Genomic DNA, 6,000 nt, shown 5'->3' with positions numbered 1-6,000 from the left:
AAATAAATGAGTTATTAGAAATTAGTTATTAAAACTATTATGTTTAGAAATGTGTTGAAAAAAATCTGCTCGCTGTTAAACAGAAATTGGGGGGAAAATTAACAGGGGGGGGTAATAATTCTGACTTCAACTGTACATATTATATATATATATATATATATATATATATATATATATATATATATATATATATATATATATATATATATATATATATATATTTATTTTTTTTTTTAATTGTGTCTGCTGTGTTCATTGTGTCCTAACATGGTTGGAATAGTTTTAATCACAAGAATCTCAGCTTTCAAAAGATATATGACATGTTTAGACTTTTGATGGGGAGTGGGGATATTTTACAAAGTATCCCCTTAAAGCTTCATGTGTACTGCAGGCGGTAGATTGGAAAGGCAGGACTCTAAAAGCATTTATGACATGAAAGAAATATTCACACATACTCTACATTCATATCAGCTGAGCTGTCGATTGATGATTTATTCAAGGACATGCTTGAGTATGAGTCAATATACTTGAATTCAAAACATTCATTGAATATCGACTAGAAAATCTGTAAGCAGGCTCTTTTAGAGGAGACGGACTTCATAAAATGCTCATTAGATTTTGACAGAAGTGTTTGGAAAGACTCACCTCTGGCTGATTTCTTCCAGTTATGGACATCACCTACATCACAAAGTCAAACATTTGTTCTGATGTAGGATGACTTTGTGATGGCACTGTTCCAGCAGAGGACTTTTGGAGATCATATCTGTCATCAGTCCTCAACATGGAGAAACGGCAAGAAACAATGTCCTGGTCACTGGAGCAGAGGTCAAACAACAACAACAACAACATTAAAAATCACAAATAAGGTTTGTCTCTTGTAGTGCAATATTGTTAGGAACTTTGTTTGTCTAGTTAATTGGAAAAAATATGACCTAAAATAAAATTGTTGCTGTTTTACAGTACAGTCAATTAATTCAACGTTAAAATAATGAATAAATACAGTTCTTGAAAGTGCTTTAAGTAATTATTACAGAATGATTCTTCAGTTTTTATTGGAGAAAGTGTGCATGCAGTTTAAAATGCAAATTGAAACTGGAGAATAATAAATTGTGTGCATTTAATACATTTTCAGATTGTTAAAGTCCAGAAAAATCTGAACTGAAAAATAAATGAAAAATGAAATCTAGAAAATGTGAAATGGATAAATTAAGAAAATGTAAATTTGGAAAAACAATGTCATAGGACCTAGTCTCAGACCACACATTGAAGTAACAGTAAAGATTTTGATCCTGCATGATTTTGTTAGCATAAAGATAAATATAAACAACAATTTCAAGAAGTAGAACTAAAAAAACATGTGATGTACATCTGATTTTTCAGAAACTGTTCTAATATGACACTTTGATTTATATATATGAGCAATATTACACAAGTAGCAGTGTGGTATGGCTGTATATTGGCACTGATGGGAGGTGTGCGTGGGCTCGAGGCGGCAGTGTCCCACCAGTGACGATATACAGCCATATAGCACTGCTACGAGTGTGATATTGTACTTATACAACAGTCCGATGGCATAACGTGTATAAACAGCCTGATCTCATGAGGAAACGTAAGTATTTTACGTTTTGTCAGTTTAGTGGCTAATTCGTACAAATTCATACGAGTTCAGTCGTACGAAAAATGCACAACTTTAAAAAGGAGGCGTGGCAGCCAACCCTAACCCCAACCGTCATTGGGTAATGAGCAAATCGTACTAAATTGTTCGAATTAGATCGTAGGAATTCATACAAATTAGCCACTAAATCAAAAAGTTAGAAATTGCTGTGAGATTGCGTAGGTATAAACAAGAAAGTCAAACACGAAGAGTCTTTAAACCCTTTGGTATTAGAAAGTACTTTCTTCTGCCATTCCTTCACATCTGCAGCTGATGTCAGAACAGCAGAAACCATTGGCTGACTGATTGATTGACTGACCCACCCATCTACTTCCCTAAATCCAACCAATAGTGTTTTCAAAAGCACCAATTGACCCACCCAACTCACTTCCCTAAACCCAACCGACAGTTTTAAAAAGCAATCCAGAAAAAGAAAAAGCCCACGCCTGATTTTTACCACGTTTTTAGATTTTACCACATTCTCACCCTGTTATTTACTTGATTGTGTAAATGTTTGGCTTCTGTTTTTGTCTTACCTGCTTTCTGAAAATGTTCTTCACCTGCTTGAACCTCGTCGTTGTGGTCGTTGAGTCCACCGATGTGCATGGCGAGCTAACTGGACAAACTGGTAACAGCAGGAAAGCCATCTATACAGGGATATATACATATATATATATATATATATATATATATATATATATATATATATATATATATACATATATATATATATATATATATATATATATATATATATATATATATATATATATATATATATATATACATATATATATATATATATATATATATATATATATATATATATATATACAACAGTTGTGTCTGGTTCTCGAATCTGATTGGCCAATAGCTGTGATATATTTAAGTAATATCAGCACCCGTACAGCCTCTTTACCCTTTGTGTATTACTCCGCCCACATACAGCCAGCAAAAGCAGACACTATCTAAAGTTTAAAAGATGCTTGCTTAGCTGTTTAACTGTCAGCTTATGATTTAAATCCGGAAGAAAGTAGTTCCTTATACAAAAGGGTTTTTGAGACTCTTCATGTTTGATTTATTTTTTATATACACAATTATGCCGTCAAACTGTTGTATAAACGCAATATCACACACGTAGCAGTCCGACATGGCTGTATATCAGCACTGGTGGGGGCACTAAAGCACTCGGCCTGCGGCTGCGTGCCAACACACGCCTCCCACCAGTGGCGATATACAGCCATATCGCACTGCTACTCATGTGATATTGCTCATATATATATATATATATATATATATATATATATATATATATATATATATATATATATATATATATATATATATATATATATATATATTACAATTAATCTGTAAATGTATCATTGAATTAAACGCTATATAAAACCCAATAAAAGTCATGCATCCTTGTTGAATTGCTGAATTAATTAATATTTTAAAAAAATTTAACTGATTTATTTTCTTTTTTTCTAAAACATGTCTAGGTAATTTTTTTAAAACTTCCACAGTTTAGATGCATCAAAGTTTTATGTTTGGGTAAGTGCTCTAGATATCATCTAGAAAACTGCATATTCTGCTTTGTTATTTCTGTGAAATAATCTGCAAAGTTATTTTATGATGAATAAAAGTTCTGCTGACAAAGCATACTTTCACTTTGTATTGATGTTTTTTTCTTCTTTCTTCTGTACAGCTGGTCCCTTGCAGACACTTCTTTGTAATTCTTTGAGGCTTTTATTTCTTATTTTGATGTCAGCTACTTCAAATAAGCCCTTCCCTTAAGTGCGTGTATACAAATGGCTTGGTTATACTTGATTAAAATAAAAAATAAAGTCAGTCAGATGATCTATTCCTGTGTAGGTAGGTGGTTCTTGGCTGGAACAGTGGACTTCATGCCAGTAAGTTTTGCTCAGCGAGATTAACTTGTGCATGCCTGTACTTCAAGACAAATGTGCTTTATTTTTAAAGATGTTTGTAATCACTCTTTACATTAGCTGAATTCTCAGTTAGGCAGATTTGGGAATTGAAGTCAAAAAAGTGGGCCAGAAAACAACAGCAACAACAACAACAGCAACTTCTGTGCAATCAGCACTTTAGACTCTGAGCTCCAGGTGTGGAGTGTTTTGTCCCAAATGCAAAGTGAACGCTTTTAAACGTGTCACTGTTTTTTTTTCCCCGCCAACCTGTACTTCTAGAAGTTCTTTAATTGTCCACTTAGGAACTGAAATGCCCTAATTACACACTAACAATATGGCAGAGCTAGTCCTGTGCCCGTCAACCTGCTTCTGACTAGCTGAGACAATACAGTATGCAAATTACAGAATAAGGTTTTCATCAGAGAGACAGCAACCCTGTGAGCCCCACAATGGAGGTTTATCACTCCCTAGTAAGTCGGTGATTTAAAAAGTACATTTATACACTACCGGCCAAAAGTTTGGGATTGGATGGATAGATGGATGGATGGATGGATGGATGGATGGATGGATGGATGGATGGATGGATGGATGGATGGATGGATGGATGGAGAGAAAGGCAGGCAGACAGACAGACAGACAGACATATAAAGATAGATAGATAGATAGATAGACAGATAGACAGATAGATAGATAGATAGATAGATAGATAGATAGATAGATAGATAGATAGATAGATAGATAGATAGATAGATAGATAGATAGATAGATAGATAGATAGACATATCTATGTCTCAAAGATGTCTATATTGTTGAATAAAGCTACATTTGTGGGATCAAATATTTAAAGGTGCAGCATATGAGTTTGACACCCAGTGGTTAAACTAGGTATTGCACTCCTGGTCCAAAAGAGCAGGTTGCCAGATTGACAACACCTACAAAGGCTGATTTAAAGCAATGGCACATGATAGAAGGAATATTTTCCATATTAAAAAGGAGTCCTAACCAACATCTGAAATGTATATTTTAGAAACAGCTTGTATTTATAGCTGAACAACAGAAAACTGACAATGGTCACCTCAGGTACACCTCATGTGCTTTATTCAGTGTTAAATGCTAATAATGTGAGTTTGAATGTCATTTTACATGACATGTATTGCCATACTACTGAAAGCAGCAGCAGATAGTTCACCTCAGATATTGAAAATAAAATAAACCGTTTGAAATTGAACTTCAGAATTGTGACTCGGTGCAAAATAACACTTAACAGTGATTTAGCATCTACATTTAATAATGTTAAAGAGGTTTAATGTGTATTAATTAGATTATAAACATCATTTCATTGGGGTGCAGTGAGTGCACTATTCTGTATTTTGTATTCTGTATTTATTATTATTATTATTATTATCACTATTATTATTAATATTATTATTATTATTAATATTATCATAATTATTATTATCTCCAGTACTGGGTTGCGGCTGGAAGGGAATTGCCTGCGTAAAATGTATGCCAGGATATTTGACAAGTCATTCCGCTGTGGCCACTCCTGATAAATATAGGGCCAAAAAGCCGAAATAACATGAATGAATAAATGAATATCGTTATAAGGATTATATTTATTATTTATTTTTAAAATTATAATATATATATTTTTTGTATTAAATGTTTTTTATTGTTTTATATATATATATATATATATATATATATATATATATATATATATATATATATATATATATATATATATATATATGTTTTATTATTTATGTATTTATCAGTGTACTAATAATGTATTTATGTATATATGTATTGTATACCTTCTTTGTATTCTTTATTTATGTAATGTGCAATGTACAGAGTTGTTAATGATTTTATTGTCACTAATATTTGATTTCATATGTCTTTATGTAATGTTGTACAATAAAAATTTACAGTTTTTTTCTTATTTAATAAATAGTTTATTCAAACATATATCTAATAATAATAATAATAATAATAATACATAATTTCACAATTCTAAAATCCAAATTAACAAACTGTAAAACCATATTACCATATTCTGAATAAACACAAAATAAACTAATTTGGTCAGGTATGTGACGTCACGGTGGCGCAGAGGGTAGCACGGTTGCCATACAACAAGAAAGTCACTGGTTCGAGCCCCAGCTGGGTGAGCTGGCAGTTCTGTGTGGAGTTTGCAAGTTTCCTTCGGGTGCTCCGGTTTCCCCTACAGTCCAAACACATGCGTTATAAGTGCATTGAATAAGCTAAATTAGCCGTAGTGTATGTGTGTAAATGCAAGAGTGTATGTGTATTTCTCAGTGTTGGGTTGCAGCTGGAAGGGACTAATCAAAAAAAAAAAAAAGTGAATGAATGAATGAATGAATGAATGAATGAATGAATGAATGAATG

At 32.6% G+C, this 6,000-nt stretch overlaps 1 long non-coding RNA gene across 1 annotated transcript in view; it reads right to left on the bottom strand.

Annotated features, from left to right (window-relative positions):
- Positions 1-239: 239 nt before the first annotated feature.
- The window catches only part of LOC147832722 (uncharacterized), a 574,579-nt gene continuing 568,818 nt past the window's right edge, over positions 240-6,000 (bottom strand). Inside the window, exons 5-6 of the long non-coding RNA XR_015514621.1 lie at positions 2,191-2,301; positions 240-814 (exon numbers count right to left, since the gene is read on the bottom strand). This is a non-coding gene — a long non-coding RNA (uncharacterized LOC147832722). The remainder of the gene's footprint in view (positions 815-2,190; positions 2,302-6,000) is intronic.

Source organism: Danio rerio, chromosome 18 (genome assembly GCF_052040795.2).
Source record: "Danio rerio strain M-AB ecotype USA chromosome 18, GRCz13ab, whole genome shotgun sequence".
NCBI classification, from domain to species: domain Eukaryota; kingdom Metazoa; phylum Chordata; class Actinopteri; order Cypriniformes; family Danionidae; genus Danio; species Danio rerio.
Note: the sequence above shows the minus strand (reverse complement) of the source record. Positions and strands in the feature narration are given on the sequence as shown.